The sequence below is a fragment of the Eubalaena glacialis genome, unplaced genomic scaffold (genome assembly GCF_028564815.1).
Source record: "Eubalaena glacialis isolate mEubGla1 unplaced genomic scaffold, mEubGla1.1.hap2.+ XY scaffold_56, whole genome shotgun sequence".
NCBI lineage: Eukaryota > Metazoa > Chordata > Mammalia > Artiodactyla > Balaenidae > Eubalaena > Eubalaena glacialis.
Genome location: NW_026871455.1, coordinates 2577665 through 2598551, shown reverse-complemented (window position 1 = coordinate 2598551; position 20887 = coordinate 2577665). Strand labels below are relative to the sequence as shown.

The following is a 20887-nucleotide window of genomic DNA, read 5'->3' as shown; positions in this document are numbered from 1 at the left end:
GCTTTTCAAATAAAAACCAATCCATCCAGAGCCCTCACCATCCACCTCCTCTGTGGCTCTCACGCTGGGGGCCACTGTCTCCTTTCCCTCATCACCCAGACACCAGGGACAGACCCTGACATCCTACAAGCTAGTCAGTCCTGAATCTGCTCACCTCCTCACTGTTCCTTCCCGGGGAATCACAGAAAAACCACTTGTCCCGAATTCCCCTCCCTCCCTCTGCCTGCTGACCAATTTGCAGCCTTTCCCCTCCTCTTGGGAGCTGCAAGTAACCAACCATCTTTTCAGTGACAGTCGTCTAGTGATCCATTAGCCTTACTTTATCTCAAATTCCCTATTAATAAACTATATTTTAAACCAGTCCCGAAAGAAAAGACACTCTGTAGATAATTAAGCATGAACAAATAAAGAACAAATGAACTATGAAACTTTTTACAATGTTCTCAATCACTTTAATATTTTATTATATATTAGGCTGTGTTTTCAACATAAAATTGTGGGGTCCGTAAGGCTGGAGAGTATATGAGAAGTTACATGGACAAGACCAGAGACCTGGAAAGTCCCATACACCTGCACTTGAATGGGGAGCTCAGACCAAGGCTTGAGTGAGTCCCGCTTTGTGGGTGGATGACGCAATTGGAATTTTTTGGTTTTCCAAATTAAGCTCTTAAATGTATTCGTTTATTCACAGGACTTAGTTCTAAACTCATCTTTCCAGAAACATTCAAGTTACAACAGACGTAAGATTGTCTGTGCCCTGAGTTATTTATTTAGAATCTGCACGTATCAGCAGGGAAATAGCACAGCACGTTTCAAAACAAGCTATGTGTTTAGGAGAGCGCCGGGGTGCACGCTCTGGGGGAAAGAACAAGACCGTATCCCCGGAAAATATTAGCTCCAGATTCCTTGTGTTGGGAGCATCCATCTTCACCCAGTAGATTTCCGGAGAAGCGCCTGGAGAGGATATTGCATTGTTGCTGAGCTTGGCTGTCCCCCCACCACCCATGAAAGGGAGAGCTGAAAGTATCAGACAGCTGTGGTCCTTGGAGCAGCCTGACCCATGGGAAGTGCAGAGAAGAACCCCTTCCAGGATTCCTGTGTTGGTTAGAGTTCAGTTGCTGCAACACACCGCCCACCCCCCACGACCCCCCCTCACGTAATTATGCCAAACAGAAATTTACATCTCTGTCACATTGTGATCTGGAGGCAGGCAGTCCGGGGCTGCTCTCGCAAGGCTACTTCAGGAAGCTTCTCTGTCATCCCTGATGCTCTGTCATCCTAGGGGAGTTGGCCTTCTCCGGGATGGACGTGGGGCAAGATGGAGCTACAGTTTCAGTGTTTACTTTCGTGAGGTAGGACAGAGGGAAAAGGAGAAAGTAAGGCCTGCCTCTCCCATGTAGGAAATATCCTACAAGTTGCACAAATTTCTTTCCTTCCATCTTGGAGGGAGACCTTAGTCACACAAGTAACCCAGCTGCACAGGAGGACGGGAACGTCTGTAGTCCCGGGCAACCCTGCGCTCAGTTAAATATCGAGTGTTCAGTTGCTCTAGGAGAGAAGTGGGCCAGGCTGTTGTGAGCCTAATGGATGTCTCTGCCCCCCACACAGTTTTCACTGTTTTCTCTCATCACCCACCCACACCCTAACAGAGTTCATGTTTTATGTGAGTTTTTCCAGACAAATCACATTAATTCATATTTCAGGACACAGATGAAAATCATCAGCCTGTGGGTGCTTTTCATTAGACTCGTTGGCAAATTGCTGGTGGAACTCCGTTACTAACAGTGTCTCTGGCTAGGGGAGGCGACAGGGCAGTGTAGTGGGACAACAATAGTAAAGTACAATCTGAGATCAACAGGGTGACAGGCAGAGGCTTCAATCCCCAGGAAGAAAATAAACACAGGCACGCTCCTGTATTCAACCCCCAAAATAATTTTGTAGGGAAGAAACAGCTACAATTAACTAAATTCATATCTAAACACTTAAAATTATCCTCCTTAGAATTTCCCACTAGTCAGAATCTCCATAAGCACTTCATCTAGATGTGAAAGTAACTTTATTTATTTATTTATTTATTTTTCTATATCTAACTAGCAAGGTGTCAGTAAAAAATGCAAAGGTAAAGGTGGTGAGGATGCAGTGAAACCAGCATTCTTAGATGCTGGATTGGAAAAATGTATATGGCACCAATTTTTCTGGAGCATCATTTGGTAATATGCATTTAAAATTGTAAAATACTTATGGTGTTTGAGCTAGTAATTCTACTTCTGAGAATACATATAAAGAAAATAATCAGAGGTGCTGACAAAGATTTAGGTACAAGTGTTTACAAAATAAATGGAAAGATATTCCATGTTCATAGATTGGAAGAATTAATGTTGGCAACATTTCCATTCTCCCCAAGGCAATCTACATACAGATTTAATGTAATTAAAATAATTAATGTAATGTATCAAATTTCCAATGGTATTACTCACAAAAATAAAAAAAAAAAATCTTAAGATTTCTGTGGAACCACAGAGGACCCTGAATACCTAAAGCAATCCCAAGAAAGAAGAACAAAGTTGGAGGAATCACACTTCTTGCTTTCAAATTACAATACAAAGCTATAGTCATCAAAACAGTATAATACTTACATCAACATAGACACAAAGACCAATGGAACAGAACAGAGAAATCTAAAATAATCCCCTGCATGTACAGTCAACTAATGTGTGACAGCAGGGCCAAGAATACTCAATGGAGAAAGGATAGTCTCTTCAATAAATTGTGTTTGAAAAACTGGCAGCCACATGGAAATGTATAGAACTGGATCTGTATTTTATACCACTCATAAAAATCAACTGAAAGTGGATTGGAGAAAAATTTAAGATCTGGAACCATAAAACTCCTGTAAGAAAGTATACGGGAATTGCTCCTTCACACCGGTCTTGGCAATGTTTTTTTTTGGATTTGACACCAGAAACAAAGACAGCAAAAATACATAAAATTAAAAGGTTTCTACACTGCAAGGGAAACCATCAACAAAGTGAAAAGGCACACTATGTAATGGGAAAAAGTATTTGCAAATATCTAATAAGGGGTTAATATGCTGATTGTATAAAAACCTATGCAAGTGAATAGCAAAACAACAATAACAAAAAGAAACACAATTTAGTTAAAAAGTGAGCAGAAGAACTGGATAGGTATTTTTCCAAAGAAGACATGCAAATGGGCAACAATACATGAAAAGATGTTCAACATCAGTAATCATCAGGGAAATAAAAATCAAAGGCACAGTGAGATATCACCTCACACGCATTAGGCTGGCTGCCCTCAAAAGCACAAAAGAATGAGTGTTAGCTAAGATGTGGAGAAAAGGAAATCCTTGTGCACTTGTAGGTGGGAATGTAAATTGGTGCAGCCACTATGGAAAACAGTATGAAGGTTTCATGATTATACCACAATAAAGCTGAAAAAAAATCTATTTTAAAATGAAAAACAAAAACAAAAAAACGAAAACCACAGGGCTTGTGGGGAAATGGGTTTAGGGCCCAATACTCAAAAACTCTCATTGGTACATTAAAAAAATAAGACCCTGCTAGGGACTGAATGTTTCTGTCCCCTCAAAATTAATATTTTGAAGACCAATTCCCAATGTGATGTTATTTGGAAGTTATGTGATGTTACTTCTGGAAGTAATTAAGTCAGGAGGGTGGAGCGCTCATCAATGGGATTAGTGCCCTTATAAAAAGACACCCAAGAGCATGCTTTCTCTGCTCTTCACCCAGAGAATACGTCTCCAGGAAACAGCTCTCACCAGACAAGTGCTGCCACCTTGATCTTGGACTCCCCAGCCTCCAGAACTGTGAGAAATAAATGTTTGTTGTCAAAACCACCCAGTCTATGGTATATTTGTTACAGCATTCCAAACTAAGACAAACCCTATTTAAAATGGTAGTGTAATAATATGTGCTAAATGGTTAAATATTTACCCACAACAAATATGGCACTTTATCTTGAAAAGGGCCTGCAGTTTGCTGGTTAATCTGGGTGGCAGAAGGGTTTCAGCTTGTGGGTGATTGTGAAGCAGTGAGAGAAGGGTGATTTGAAATCCCATAAAAAGCTGTAACGTCTGATGTGAGTGGGGTAGCTGTTTGAGGTGTGTGCAAGTGTGTGTTTTGTGTTTTTCCACCTGGCTAGGTTCCCCTGGGTGCAGCTGTGCATCCATTCACCAACTGTTTCTCCGGACAAAATTACATGTGAACACAAGTGAGATTCAGAATATGTTCAAATTGTTCCCTGTATGTCAGGCATGTTAGAGCAATACCTTATTGCATCTCTGACAATGTATTAATATCTTTCTCCAACATGGCTATGAAAGAGCATATATGGCCTTAAATCTGGAGATCCCTAAGGATCACGAACTGCAGTTGGAGGAATTGAAGCAAAGGGACTTTAAAAATTATTTGTAAATAATTAATATAACACATTATGGAAAAAAGGAGTAGTAAGGTGTAAAGCCTACCTTGGCTTCCATGTTCCGTTGAGTCATTTTCTCTTAATGAATTCAGTTCTCAGATTATGCAATCACAAAAACTGTAGGCTTTTGTATGGTTAAATATAGAATATTATAATATAATGCTATTGTAGTATGAGCTCCAATAGGTGTGGAGAACAACATTTTGAAATGAAAATCCATAAAGGAGGGTTAGTAGTTCCATAGGCACTATAGTCCCTACTCTCTAACTTTAGATTTTAAAAAGTAATGACCCTGACTATCTGAGATGCTTAAAGCCAGTTTCTGAACATTTCTTGTTCTGGAGACGCACACTGTCTTAACAACATCTTCAACTTACTTTGATTAAACAACTCTAAAATAAATGCACTCCAAGAAATATCAATAAATCTTTACCTAATTAAAAATAATATCCCAGAAATTTTCATCTATATTTTGGATGCTTCATCGTTTTTAAATGGGTTTTTACCCTGATTATGTGAGTAATGTGTTGTCAAAATTTATAAAGTACCAAGAAAATAAGAATCATGCACATCTCTATCGCAAAGAAAGAGCTAGTAACATTTTTATATATTTACACTCCTAATAAACTCACATGTATATATTGTTGATTTCTCTCTCTCTCCATGTATATATAATGTAATGTAATATATAATTTTGGGAGCAATGCATTGAAAGAATGCGAGATTGGGCATCTGATTTGCAGATGACACAACCCACTTTCCAGGCCTGCTCTAAGGATTTAAATTTGATTCCCAAAGTTAAGGGTTCAATGTATGTAACACGGAATGTAAATAGTAGCTGCTATGATGCATTTATTGACCTGTATTTAAATATCTTCATAGACGTTATGATAATGCCTGAATAATGTTATGTCAGGAACATGTGCAGTATAGTGTAACCATTTCCTTGTTATTTAGATTGTAGATTTAGGGCTCTTCACAATTTTTCCATCTTAAAAGTAAAGTATTTGAATACCTTTTCTATGTAAAAACACATCCCCATATCATTTTCCCCCCTGTTAGTATTAGAATTCTAAAGATGGAATTACAAGAGGTTTATTAACAAATCTTCAAAAACTGCTTTCTAGAAATGTACCAATTTATGTATGTTGCTGTTCACCACTTTTGATTTAATTGTGCCATGTTTTGAGAGTTTTCCTAAAGGTAGAAAGGATTGTATTATTTTTCACTTGTGAGATCAATGTTTTACGTTTGTATTTTTATTTAATCAAAGGAATTTTCTGTGCACATCATTCGTGTGTGTGTTTCAGAGCTGTTTTATTCTTTGTGTTTAAATCAATTTGTGTTAATGTTTTAATGTTAAAAATATTAACATATATAAATATTAACCTCTTGAAGTTTCCCATTTTTATGTAATTTTTCTTCTATCCTTTTTATGTTTGAGATTTTCCCATCTAGAAATCTCATATATATATATATATATATATAAATAAAACCCTGTTTAAATTTATATCAAATTTATTTTTATGTATGGTTTTGATTGAAGAGGTAAATACTTTTTAAAGAAAACTAACTACCCAGTTTTGCATCACCACTTATTGTATGGTCCATAATGGCTTCTATTGATTGTAATACCTTTGTCATATAGGCTCTCATTCTAGAATCTACGTTTAGGGTAATGCTAGTCTCAGCTACAAATTGGCACTTGTCATCTACCCCGACAAGGATTAAATCATGTGCTGGTGCAGCTGCTTCAGCCACTGACCTTCAACACCCCCTGAAAGGAGTTCAGGGTGGAGAGCAGAAATGAGGCCGTGTGTGCTCTGGGGAAACTGGCAGAACAGCTCTTCAGAGAGTTAGATACTTTCAGGAGAAGATTTTAGGAGCCCAATTCTTGTATCCCCTCATATCTAGAAAAACACTAAGATTTTTCATGGTGACGTCTGCTCCTCGAGACTAGCAGTAACCTTCACGAGACCTTCACGAGACTAACAGAAACATTCTGCAAAAAATATATGTGCTCGATTGCATGTACTCCCCCTTCACCAAAATCACATATATACGGACCTTCTCCCTGCCTCTTTGGAGTAGTTTCTCAGAGCTTTCTGAAATGGTGTCTCCTGGGCTATAGTCTTCATTTTGCCCCAAATAAAACTTAACTTGCAGCTCTCACGTTGTGCATTTTTTTTGAAGTCGACACTAGTTTATCTTTTTCTGTATTAGAACCACACTCTTAATTTAGCTTTATATATATAATTAGTAAAGCATGTTTCACGCATTCTTTTCAAAAAAAGTTCTAACTTGACTTTCAGCTAAATCTTAATCACTTTCTTAACAACACACTAGGATTTTGATTGGACGTTTATGAGAATTAAAATCGAGAAAGGTAGATATCTCTATAATATTTGGTGTTGTACAGAATCATGGCATTTTCTCTCTCTTTTTTTTATTTTGTTCTTTTTAAATAGTATTTTGTAAATTTGAATTTTTCTACTTATTCATTCTCTATATTCCTTTAAAATATGTTTATTTTAAATTTTAGTTGCTTTTTTATGGGTGAGATTTATACATATACTTTCTATATCTTAAAAGTAGAAAGTCAGTTGCTTTGTGCATTTTTTTATGATTCTTGTCCTTTGAACTATTATATTTTTAAGGATTTTCAGTGCCTTTTCATTAACTATTGAGAAATCTCATAATCTCTGAAAATGTCCTTTAGCATTCAACAATTCATATATTATTAATTAGTATTTTAATAAGATAGGATTTTTAAAATTGGGGTATAATTGATTTACAATGTTGTGTTAGTGTCTGCTGTAACACGAAGTGAATCAGCTATATGTATGCATATATCCCCTCTTTTTTGGATTTCCTTTCCATTTAGGTCTCCAAAGAGCATTGAGTAGAGTTCCCTGTGCTATACAGCAGGTTCTCATTAGTTATCTATTTTATACACAGTAGTGTATATATGTCAATCCCAATCTCCCAATCCATCCCGCCTCCTTTTTCCCACCTTGGTGTCCATACATCTGTTCTCTATGTCTGTGTCTCTACTTCTGCTTTGGAAATAGGTTCATCTGTACCATTTTTCTAGATTCCACATATATGCGTTAATATATGATATTTGTTTTTCTCTTTCTAACTTACTTCACTCTCTATGACAGTCTCTAGGTACATCCACGTCCCTACAAATGACCCAATTTCATTCCTTTCACTGGCTGAGCAATATTCTATTTACATATGTACTACATCTTCTTTATCCATTCATCTGTTGATGGAGACTTAGGTTGCTTCCATGCCCTGGCTATTGTAAATAGTGCTGCGATGAATATTGGGGTGCATGTGTCTTTTTGAATTATGGTTTTCTCAGGGTATATGCCCAGTAGTGGGATTGCTGGGTCATATGGTAGTTCTATTTTTAGATTTTTAAGGAACGGCCATATTGTTCTCCATAGTAGCTGTATCAATGTCCATTTCCACCAAAAGGTACAACTGGTGTGCGGTTTTGTTTCGTATCATTTATGTCTGATATCAGGGTTAAATTATTTTCACAAAATACAGATTTCTGCTATTCTTCTATTCTTGATTCTCTGAAACTATTTGTTACTTTTGTAGTCAGCTGTTTTTTTTTTTTTTACTTGCATAGCCCATACGTGATTTTCAGAAGTAATTGTTGAACAATTTTATTTTATGTCCTTCCTTGCTTATTCTTCTTTTGTTTTAGTTGTTTTAAATATTGGTCTTGAGAATTCATAGTTTTCCAGAAAGTAGTCAATTTCTTGAATATTCTAATGTATACATACATATATATATCTATCTGACCTGGGGTCTCACACAAGGCCCCTAAATCCCTTGGAGTTTCCTGGGTTATAAAAGTGAGGGTTTTTTTCTATGTTTTTTAAAGTGTAAATTTAATTTTTTTTTTTCTGGTAGGAAACGATTACTTGCATATCACTTAGACCCTTTCAAGTCTTATTTTTAAGGTTTGTTAGTACAGTTCTAGAGTTTCCTGTTGTACAGTCTTAGGGTATCCTTTATTCTAGGGCTTGTGATTAGTTCCACTTCTAATATGCTCAATTTCTGGTGTCCTAATTGAATGTTTCATGTATTCAAGGAGGTTTCTTCACTCTGTCTGGTGAGGATTCTCAGCCATACATGAACTTTGGAAATTATTCAATGTACAGTTCTCCAGTAATTGTTCTTTCCACAGAAATTGTTCCTGCCCCGACTTGTGAAATTCCACCTGTGTGTGCTCAGATTGGTACTCGACAGAGACTCAGAGGGATCATCAGACAGTTGTGGAGCGTTCTCTCTGGGTAGCTCCCTCCTTTTGGATGCCCTGACCCACAAATTATCGCCCCCTGGACCTCCCAACTCACTATGTTCTCTCCCTTGCTCTTCCCGTTGAAGTCCCTGCCTCTCAGTTCAGCTGTAAATTCTGGGCCATTGCAAGTACTTGCCTCCAATTCTGTCTTCTCCTGTTCCTATGTAAAGGCTCAGTAACATCTTCCCCTGAATGATGACCATGGATGGAACCTAAATCCTCTTCTCCTTCCCCAGCTAATTTAAACTTCCCTCTGGATGTCTCCTCTCATCCAGGCTCAGTGAGTCACAATCATCCATGATCCATTTTTTCATACTCAACAAGATGTCTGGCCATGTTGAGTCTATCTCCAGTGGAGTGGGTTGAGCAATGATGGACAAAGAGAGATGGGCAGACTGAAGTTAGGGACCATGTCAGGCTGTCGTGGGCATGAGAATGAATGACACTGCTAAGAAGAGGAACAGATTATAGAGAAGTCACAAGGGTAGAAGAGGTTGGAAAATGTTTTTAAACACAGATCGAGGAGAAATCTGGTAGTGGAGAAGTTGAATTTATAATAAAATAAAGAGAAATGACCATTTCTAGGTTCCTCAGAAAAACTCAGTACCTGCTATCTTACCGGTAACATCTTATCAAATGCTATTTCAGTTAGAAATACTTCAGGCTACAAATTCTTTAGAAACTATCCTATACATATTTTAGCAGTAGAATAACATAGGCCAAAGATATGCATTGCAGCATTGTTTGTAATGTCAAAAGATGGCTGAATATTAGTGTTTATCCCAATGTGGACTGACAACATGCATTATAGTAAATCATCCACTCAGTCGACTGCTTTGTAGGAAACAACGTCCTGATAGAAAATTTTTCCCCCAGATATAGTCAACTGAATATAAGGAAGATATAATGAAACATTATACAACTATTTATGTATTAAAATGTGGAGTGAAGGAAAAATAGATATTCACATTTGCTTCTATACACATAAAAATACACTCTGGAATGATACCTGGGAAATCAACCACAGTGGCCGACTTTGAAGACAGGGTGTCCTAGGCAAGGGCAGGGGGCAGAATACAATATAAAGTATTTAATATTTTTAGGTTCTTGCACCTTGTACACGTATTATCCACTTCTCAGAAATATGGACATTAAATTTTTTTTAAACCTCTAAAGATTAAAAGTTATAGCACGATTTCTACCAACTGAATGAAAGTCAAATTTGTTTTACCAGAAAGATTATCCGGCTTCTCTAAAATGTCTACTCATGAGAAATTTCTGGTTGCTTTTGCTTATTTTCTTTCACTTTGGAAGCAGTTTTCTGATTCATAATCCTTTGTGTTCTTCTTTTCAAAGAACATCTACCACTGCTAATTTTACGAGTTAAGCATGATCTAATTTTCTTCCCTTTTGTCCCATTTTTCCCTATGAGAAGGCTCTGTAGATTCATTATCAGTTGAGACAATACTTAGGTAATTCATATGGCTGGAGGACAATTATTTGCCTTAATACTTGAATTCTTTCTCTGCATCTGACATATTAATAAGGCCAGTAAGATATTATATAAAACCGTTGACTTTAATATAATAAGAAATATTAGTCAGGAGACCATATCTTAAGCCTGATTGTAAACCCAGCAGCCATGTTGACAGTGAGGAGATGTGACACGTGAGGGGATATTTCATGTGGGAGAGAGGAGAGCTCTCTTCAGAGGTTTAAAGGGTGTTTAAAAACATGTAGAACTAGGCCCAGTGGATGGACCCTTTGGGAGTCACTCCCCAGGCATACATAGGACAGAGTCCTGAGCATCTCGAGTTCTGCACAATGCGGTGGTCTGGAGTGGTGGCTGTGGACCCCTCTGTAGATCAGCAGAGAAGATAGTTGCAGGCTTGTGTCTGTACAAGTCTGTGCAAGGCGATCTGGCCTTCAGAAAAAGAAATTTGACTAAATGGCATATGGTCTCAGCTCTAGTAATAAGATCTTTTCTTGAATCCATTTCTTTTTCCTCTCAACTTGTCAAACCCAGAGTAGTTATTCTGCATGAGACCATTCTCTTTTAATTCCATTCTTCAGTCTCAAATTTTGTAGCTTTTCTTCAGTAAGTACCTGTCCATCTTTATTCTTTACACAAGATAAGCAAGATGGTCATTTTCTTATCAGACTTTAAAGGGAAACAAATACCTTTACAATTAGACTTTCTAACGTTCTAAATTTATTTTATGTTCCCACAGTAGTATCTTCAATCCTGAGTTTGTGGCATTTATACCTATTTCACAGATGACTCTGGGGAGTGAATTTGTGGTGGTACCTCACAGAGCACTGGGATGTTGAACTCTTGGCAGTTAGATCTCCGTTTATAGAAGTGTTAACAACCAATGAAACAATCAGCATACAGTCCTGGGTTACAGGGGTGACAACCGGGAGAAGACGATCTATGGATGACAGAAGAGATCGGCCTTCTGACAAGCAGTTGCATTTCATTGCGAGGCAAAGAGAAAGTGCCTGCAGATACAGAGATGCCATCAGCAGGGAGCAGGATGGCTTCACCCACATCTGTTATCAACAAAAACGTCAGAAGTCAGACATTCCCTGTTCTGATTTGTGCTTCCTGTTTCTCCACTCCCTTGTGCTTCGAGCCTGCTCTTCTGAGTTGATGTTCTCCTCTGTGCTTTTTCTAAATCTCCTTCTGCGCCAGCAGGATGTAGGAAGCAGAGATGCAGTGCAGCGGATCTGCTTCGTATAACACGTCTGACCGCCGTGCAGCTGGGACAGTACATGTGCTGATCGTCCACCTGCCTTCCCACGGGTGTGGCTGAGATGGGACCCGAGGTCTGAATGGGGAGGGTGGTAGGGGTGCCTTTGTTTTCTTTCACTCCCAGGTCAGGGGCTCTTAATCTGAGGGGCTTAGGGAACCCAGGGAGCCTGTGGCCTCCCTGAAGTCATGTATGAAATGTGTTTGTGCACAGGTGTTTTTTCAAATAAAATTAAACGCCCTGGATTTACACCTTCAGAATATTTTATCACTGTTCCTAGTCTGTAGAGATCCTTGTGCATTGGAGCAGAACATAGCTGCAGTGATTTCAACACATTTCCATTGTGAACAGTACGTAGTAAAGTAAGCTTTCAGAATCAAGAGCGACTGGTGGCTGAAAAGGTTTAAAAACATTCTATGAAGTCTCTGGAATCAGGAGTGTTTGACCTGCACTCTACTGGAACATTTTAAGGTCTACTACTTTGTTTTCCACTTGTGAGCAGCTAGGTCAAGTTTTTTTTTTTCTCCCGGACAAGAAAACCTAACTATATAAAGTCTCTGTGTCTGGCCAGGGTCAAAGGACAAACTAGTTTAGGGCTGGTCACAGGCAGACTTTTGTCATTACCAGAAATTAAAGTGGCAAGGAATATTTATAACACAAAACCCTGAATGCATTTCATTATTGGATAATCTCCATCTACAGAGAGGGAAAGTCTCTTCCTGTGGTTATTTGTAAATACTTCATACAGATCTATTTAAATGGCTTTGTGCTCTTCTAAAATTACTCTCCTGTAACAATGGCCAGGACTTAATGCACTTATGCACCAAACTATTTAGGTTCCTGCCCAAGTGTGGTAAACTGGTTGAAAAACAACAACAACAACCAACCAAACCAGTGAACTGTTTTTTAAACTGGCTGAAGGTGCCACCTACTGTCCAGTCTGTAGAAATGAGCCCGGAGTGTAACCTGAGCCTTGTCTACTGAGAGCCAGAGGAACTAGGATATGAAGGTGAATTAGACTCATGTCTAATTATACCTTCTAATTATACTCTATTAATAATGAGTTATGTAAATAGTTACATTTATACTCTCTCCCCAACATTCCCAATCTCAGGTTACAGAAAATAAAACATTAGAAAATTATTTTAAATTGTGGCAGATGTAGGAAGCAGTATCAGGCTATCATGTGCTTTCTGTAGATCCAGATTATCCAGTAGCAAAATGCCTTTAGGGTTCTGCATCTAACATGCTCTTTGCCATTTCAACTCTAGTGATGACCGAAGCCCAGAGCCCCCTGAGTAGCGGCTCCTGCTGCGGACTCGACTCTATTTACCTTACACTGTGTTGAACAGATGACAGAAAAAGAAAAAGCTCTAAAAAGGAGGAAGATTTCAGGTACGCAAAAATGGTAGTTTTAAATATTGATTTGGGAGTTTTGTTTTTAATGGACCAATCCATGACAGAACAGGCCCAAATGGGTTTTCAGAATAAAATGTACATTTTCTTCCCCGGAGAGATACTGGCAGCCAAGTTAATTAAAACATGTGTTTTCTAGGAACCTGGCATAAATTCTCACTTGTTTTAGACAAATAACTGATTTCCAGGCTGGCTTAAACCCAGCGAGTGCTCAAGGAATGTTCTAGTTACTACTGTGCAGCGAGGGTTTCATTATTTGTGCTTCGAGTGTGTTCTGTCTTTAATCCTTAAATAAAGACCCATTCTCTTCCACGTAACTTACTATTTGACTTAACTCTAGGCTGTATGACAAGACATTTCTATGTAATCACATGTAAAGTTGTGCGAGTGTGCGCACGTGTTTTAAAATACAAACAGTGTACACTCTTGTTCAAGTTCATCCTGAGTTCCAAGTACACACACACACACAAAACTAGATAATTCAGAGTACAAGTACAATTTCTCGTTCACCTGTATCAAGGTATCCATGGTTCATTTTTATATATTCTTCCAACTTAAAAAAAACATTTTGAAATATATTTTTATTTACTCACAGATAATATAGTTTCACTTTTACTTGTCTTAAATACTCTGTGTTGTCTCGAAGCTTGCTTTTGTCAGGTAACAGCATGACTTTGAGGTGTCACCATTTCCTGTATTGGGGTTTTCCGCTGCTATGTGAGAACACTGCAGAAAGCTTTCCACAGAACCACATAATACCGCTATAAGCATATCCAGTTTCATATTTCATTTCGATCTCGCACCTTCATGCTAATAACAATATGCATAATTAAACGTTTCTAAGTTTTCAAAGATAATTTTCTTTAAAGTGAATATAAAACCCATTCACCAAGCAGTTTCTGTGGTGTCTTGTCTTACTCTATTCTCGTCTTGAATTCCTTAAAACTTTGAGGCGAAAACTTCGTTGTAAACTTTAGGTTAAACTGTAGGCTGTCTCTAGCACAGCTAATTCCATTACAGACATCGGTGGTAATAACCGGTTTTCAGATTAATCCTACTAAAAATATCTAGCACATTAATGACAAAAACAAAGTTATTACAAGACAGTTCACAGCATGAGGCTTTGGAAGTCCGCAGGAGCCGGGAGCAGCCTGTCCGTGTGTAGGGGCTGAGGCGTCTCCTCCTCTCTCTTCTCCACCATGAAGGGCTGAGAGGGGCTCTAACTCAGCAGGGATGCGGGGACAGAAGCCCCCCAGCCAGTTCAGCGCCCCTACACCTGACTCTTCCCTGTTCGGTCGTGTCCAGACGCTCACATGAGGGCACCTCAGCTGACACACTGAGAATTCAGTCCCACCTGTCTTCTCGCAGCCCCACCAGCACACTGGCTGGGTCATGAAGCTCTTTCGGGAGAGTTATATCCTGATGGCCTGGAGAGGACACAGGGACAGCTCGTCTGCACTGTTTCCAAGCAAGGCGGCAACACTTGTTTTTTTGTTTGGTTCTCTTTTCTGCATGTGTTGAATTTATTCAGCATTATCACAGGGGTGTTGTCGTCATGCTGTCACACACACACACACAAACACAGATATTGCACCGCATCCATGTGGAGCCCAAGTGTATTCCTTCTGAGGCTTATTTACATGCTTTTACATGCCACAGCCCATCTTTTCAATAAAACATGTTTCAATGCCAGTTGCTGTGTTGACTTTCTCAGCATCATCTGCAGACATCTTCATGACTGCAGCACCCAGAGCAAGCTGTTTTCCTTCTGCCTCAATTGCAACAATCCTATCTGTTGAAGCGGAGCAAAGCTTAGCTCCCGGAGAAGCTAAGCCTAGACACGTGATATCATCTCCTCTGAGTACAAATTTGATGGCTCCTTTATCCACCTGCTGGTGTGGAAAAAGGGTCTTTTTTATCTCTTTTTGTGTGGAATAACCTTGGGATTGGATAAAACAACCCTTCTCTTTTTCTAAATAGAGTAACTCTCCAGTGATTTTAAAGATTTCCATCTGTTCATGGCATCCCACGCTTTCAACTGGTTCCTTCTTAGGCATGACTGGATGAAACCGTGGTTCAATGCCTGGGAAAGGTTCTACTTGTTCTTAATACCCTTAATAGCAGGGTTTCCACTGGATGTAGCTGAACACATTTCGTTTTAATCAATTTCTTGAACATGATTCAAGGTGAAGGGGTGATGATAGGGAAGGGCCGGGAGTGGGGAAAAATAGACTTAGCAAGGATCCGGCAGACCCCCTACACCTGGAAGGCCAAAGGGACGGTGGCAGCTGGGGTCCTTACCCGCAAGTGACGCATCTGGCCGCACTTTTCCAGCTCTAGGGAAATCTCATTCCGTCTGCTCCTTCAACTACTTCCTGCAACTATTCATGTGAGCACTGCGGCAATTTGGGGGGCTGTTGGGTGTTACCAATTTCTCCCCAGGGCTGATAGCTGTAAGGAAGGAAATTGAGCAGGAAGAAGAGACGAAGCACTCATTCTCGTTGCAAGAACAGAATGGAGGGGCGGCACCTGGTCTCCAGAGGGACGGTTGGCCATTTCTGCAGGCTCACAGGGCTCAGAAGAGCATGGGCTTCAACACTCAGGGGCATCCTCCTGAATTCCACTACCAAGTTAGGGTCCCTCTCGCGGCCCTAACCTCCCACGGCCTAGCAGACATCTGGTGGGTGGCTGACTAACCTCGTCTGGGACTTGGAGCCTGGCTACTTTAACTAATAAATTGTTGATGAAGTAATCAATAAACAATCTATAATAGGAATAGAAAAGCATCTTATTTGAGCCAAACTGTGGACTATAGCCTGGAAGACAACCCCTCAGATAGCTCTGAGGAACTGTCCCAGGGAAGCATGGTTTTCAGTACAGTTTTATGTATTGTCAGAAAAAAAGAACATTAAACACGTCAGGGATACATTCCTTTAAAGTTTCAGGGAAAAAAACAAAACCAAAACCAAAACAAACAAACAAAGTACAGATCAGTCCATACACAGCAAGTCAGCATGGCCTTGGCACCTGGGACTTGAGGCTTATTATTGAAGGAGCTTCAGCATTGGCGTCCCAGGAAGGGAGGCATTTCATCTTTATTTTTAACATGGACATTCTTTACTTCTAGACAATGCACTCTTTTCTTTAATAATTAAAGCAGAAGCACAATGTATGTTTGATAGGCCACACGCAGGCTGTTCTAGTATGTGTAACATTCAAGTTAACTCATGTATAAGCCAGACGACTTCCCCATACCTCAATATGTGAAAATATCTTTTATCAAAATCCTGGGTCTGGGTAGGGGGTTCAGCTTTCTCTGCTTTCTTTCTACCCGGAAGCTCCTCTGCTGGTTTCGATGGTGACTAGCAATCACTACCCTGTCACCTGTGAGAGTTTGCACACCTGGACCATCATTATTTCAGACACTATGGGTACTCCACCTAGCCCGTGGAGAAGTCCTTGTTACTGTCAACTGCAGAGCAGTCTAGCTCCCAAATCCCTCTCATCACTGCTTTCCCCCCGTCACAAGTCAGTTTCTCTGGAAGGGAATGTTAAGATGGATTTTGGCAAGCAGGGTGCAAATTAGGTGTCAACCTCTGTGACAGGGCAGAGAGGGAGCAGGATTGGCCAGATGGCATAGTTGAGCAGGTGTCCGGCCCTGAGGAAGCCTTGGCTCAGCCCATGGGGGCTCTGAAGCATATTTGGCAATCATAGGTGTTGTAAGTGCCCCTCTGCACTTGACCATTGGGTGTGGCAGCCCTGAGAGGGACCCGTGCATGGGTGAGGCTGCTGAGGGGATCTTGGCTGGAAGTTGCCTGTTGATAGCACTCCAGCAGCTGGGCAGTGTGTGTTTTCTGGGCCAGAGGTGTGGGTGGCACATCCGTGTGCAACCTGAGTGGTGCCCCATATTTTAGAGATGAGTAAGTGTGGAACATGTTAGAGATATTTGGCTTGTCATCTTCACCTTGCTGCACCACCTAACATGCTATACTACCTGATTCTGGTGGTAAACAGTCATGATGATTCAATTTCTTTAACTTCATTTTGAATTATTACTGTAAAATAGATTGTTTCCTAATATTTACTACATATTCTGGCAGCAAAGTCACACTATTATCAGTAAAATTAGTTTAGGTTCATTGTGAGTTGTTACCCTGAAGACTATTGAAATAATGAGGATTCTGTTTTCTCACATTGTATAATGTAAGTAGGTACACGCTGTTGATGCAGGCACACAGAGGGGCAGATCTGAGGGAATATATTAAACAAATGTGGCATTAAACACACTTTAGGTAAAGGCATCTTGGGGCCTTGGGCCAAATACCAGTAAGAGATGGAGGGCTTCGAATCTTATCTGCACAGAAGGATCCAAAAATAGCCTGAAGCTACTACACAATGACAGCCTATTCTTTAGTTTGTCATAATTCCATCACTGGGCAAGTCTTGGTGAGTCATTTCTTGTTGTTGTTTTTGTAGCTGTTTTTTTGGTTCTCCTTGCAATCTACTGGTGTCACTTGAGAAACAATTTTCAGCTGGGGCAATTTCCCCCCAATCCCCCATTCCCAGAGGACAAGTGGCTACATCCAGAGACATTTTGGGTTGCAACACAGGAGGAGATGCTAGTGGGTAGAAGCCAGGGGTGCTGCTAAACATCCCAGAACTCACAGGACAGCTCCCACAGCAAAAAATTATCCAGCTCAGAATGTCTTTCATCCCCAGGTTGAGAAATCTTGCCCTAGAGCAAGAGCAAAGGGCTTAAACATCACACAATGTGCATTCTGCACTCTTTAAGCAAAGTATTGGACGAAAACCTTTATACAAAAAGTGAATAAGCTTGTTGAGGTTAGTGGCATTGTGACAACTCTTGTTGAAAGTCACCCTCACGTGATACTGTACCTCTCATGAGCTTCCAGTGTAGTTGAGCTTTAACAGCCTGACACAAGACTGGAACAACTTTGATCCTTCCCACTTGGTCTATGCAAACCTCTAGGAGGAAAAGCTAAAAGGGTCATATTATCAGGGGGAAAAGAACACGCAGATGAAACAAGCTGTGAGAGCTTTAGCGCCCACCACAGGCAGTGAGGTCTCTGGAGCTCAGCTGCAGTCACAAGCTGTGTGAATCAGCTTAGGAGTAGATGCTTGTGCAGTTTAGCCTCCTTGTCCCCAATAAATGTTCATGCAATGCCTGTTACATGCTAGACACGGAAATGTCACAGCCCAGTCTCAAGCAGCACCGCTGTAAGCCTGGACACTCAGGACGTGGTCTAGGTGCTGTTATAGACACCAGAAGAAGCCTCAGTTGAGGAGAGCACAGAGCACAGACTAGTGACTGCAAAGGCTCTAATTTGTAAACCTTGCAGCTACAAGGGTCCTGCTCACGTGTGAAGCCAAAGAAGTGCCTGATGAATGGCTGCTATCATGACACTGAGTTTACCAAGAAAAGCTGCCCGTCTGGGGGGCTGAGAGACCAGCCCCGTGGAGGACATGGTAGAGCTGCCACCACAGCTGCCTGCATAAGGTCTCAACAGCCTGGTCCCGCCACCCACACTGGGCCAGCTACCTCACCTCACCTCTCTCTGTCATCTTTTTGGCTGAACGAAAACACATCTATATTTGAATTTCTGTGGCATTTCTCATTTGTCTGGATGGTTAAACAATAACATTTTAGAAGTAGTCAGACAATTTTGACCATATTAGGTATTTTGCAGGTGTTTCTACCTTTAGTCCCTGTTTATTCCGTCATCTGGAAAACAATGACAGCTAATAAATTTCCCAGTGACCAATCTTTGCAAGTCTGAGTAGAAGTTAGAAACCTCTAAAGCTGTAGTTAATTGAGTGTATGAGAATAGGCTCAATGAAGTTCTGAATATATTTAGTCATGCCAATCTTATCAGGGGAGATTTTTTCTTATTGCATTTTTGAGCTATATCTTAAACCGACGCACAGCCTGTGCTTAGGTGGCAAGCCTTAGCAACCTCCAATCAGTGCTAGCATGAACACCCGGGGAAAGTCAGAGGCGCCTTTAGTTGTCCTGCACATCTGAACACCAGGCTGGGGGAGACTAACAGCAGGGAAAGTCTCCAGTGACAGCAGGTACCCAGTTATCCCAGCTCTAAAGGAGGAAGATGGGGCAAGGACAGCAAGCTGGATGCAATGAAGGGCCCCAGCCTGGCTGATAGCAGGCCTGAGAGCCTCAAGGAAGGGAAAGAAAAGAGAGACAGGAGGCAGGAGAACAGTGGCGGAGGGGTAAATTCACCTCCAGGTGGCAAAACACAAGTGTCACAGCAGAGACTTGGGAGGAGAGTGGGTCCGGTGGGAGGAGCCGGAGGAGAAATGCCTGGAGGACACTTCTTACCCCCCCTACTCCAGACGGGGTGCACGGGGCGGGAAAAGGTGTTTGCATCCACTCCCCTCACTAAGAGTGTGCATTTCAAGCTGGTCTTGAGAACACACCTCATTCTTCACTGTGATTGCAGGTTGGTTCTTCTCTGCCCGCCTCCCCCTCACATTTCACTTTGCCCTGAAGCCTTCATTTTTTCCAGGCACACAGTGTGGCTCAGTGGGCAGAGTTGAGCACCGAGGAGGCAAATCCTGACTCGCAGTGTAATATATATACATATTAATAGCTTATTTATATTTATTAATTTCATTTATTATAATAAAAGAATACTACATAAATATATTACATATAATGTAAATGAAATGTTAATTATTATATACTAATATTATTTTGATATAATATTTATTAATATATCAATAATATATGTTCATATTAATCATACATAGGCTGATTTAGTTAGTGACATCCTTGGCAAGAAGAAAAGCAAAGATTATACAAATCAGAAGAACTGAGAACTTAGAAGATATTTGAGAGAACTCCATGCCCACGATGTAAATGGAGAGAAGTACGTGAAGGGCTCCTGGCCAGGGCTGCTCACGGAGCTTTTCTAGGCCCCCTGTTTACTGGATCAAGAGTGAATCAGGGTGCCCCAGATGTCTGGAAAAAAGCAGGAGCCTAGGGGCCAGGGCCCAGCTCCCCTGGACAATGCCTGCCCTTCTTTCACCACATTGCAGTGGCCCAGCCCGCCCGCGCATCACCTCCTCACTTACACTCCTGTGAACAAACGTTACCACTTCTCCTACACAATGAAGTGTGCGTGTTGAAGAAGCATTGGCACCTACCAAATAGTGACAAACATCTTAAAACTACGGAGAGAGGGAGAAGGAGAGATAGATGGATAGAGAGTTAAGCATGACACAGTTTTAGACTATAATGTAAAAATTATGAAAATAGAAAGTAATGTTAAAACTGTTTAACTCTCAGCTTTTATTTTTACCAATGGCTTCATTAAACAATTTATCAGTCATCTAAGTACAGTAGATTCTAAATCATAAAATAGGATTTTAATTTTGAATTACTGTAGTTTTCTACATTTCCAAAATGTACCTTCAAATCATCCAATGTCTTCTTAACCAAAGCAGACATTTGTTGCATATTCAAAGACCCTGTCAGAATGTTCCCAGGAGGTTAGGGAGCAGTTTCCTGGAACATCATCTGTCCTTCCCCTGTTGCCAGAAGAGTGTTTATAAATGGATGTTAGTTTTGAGAGAGCTTGGTGAACTGGTTCAGCTCCTACACATGCAGAAACTGTTTGTTGACCAACATTGTCCAGTAGGTACAGCCTCCACTTGAATGTGCCCTAAATCCCGAGCCACCAAGCAGGCCTAGAGCCTCGCTGTCCCATTACCCCCTCTGCTTCCACCCATCAGGGTCATGGGCTCACAGGATGCAGAATGGACTGGACTCTCTAGGCCACTCGTCCCCTCCTACCCTTCCCCACTCACAGGCAAAGAGAAACCAAGCTCCTTGCCCTGATTTAAGGAGGAAGGAGATCCAGCAACAGTGTCAGAAGAGGTACATGGGAGGGGCCCC

The 20887-nt window shown here is 40.7% G+C and overlaps 1 pseudogene; it reads right to left on the bottom strand.

Moving 5' to 3' along the window:
* Positions 1–14586: 14586 nt before the first annotated feature.
* On the bottom strand, positions 14587–15106 carry LOC133083697 (malignant T-cell-amplified sequence 1-like; annotated as a pseudogene).
* Between the last annotated feature and the right edge of the window lie 5781 nt (positions 15107–20887).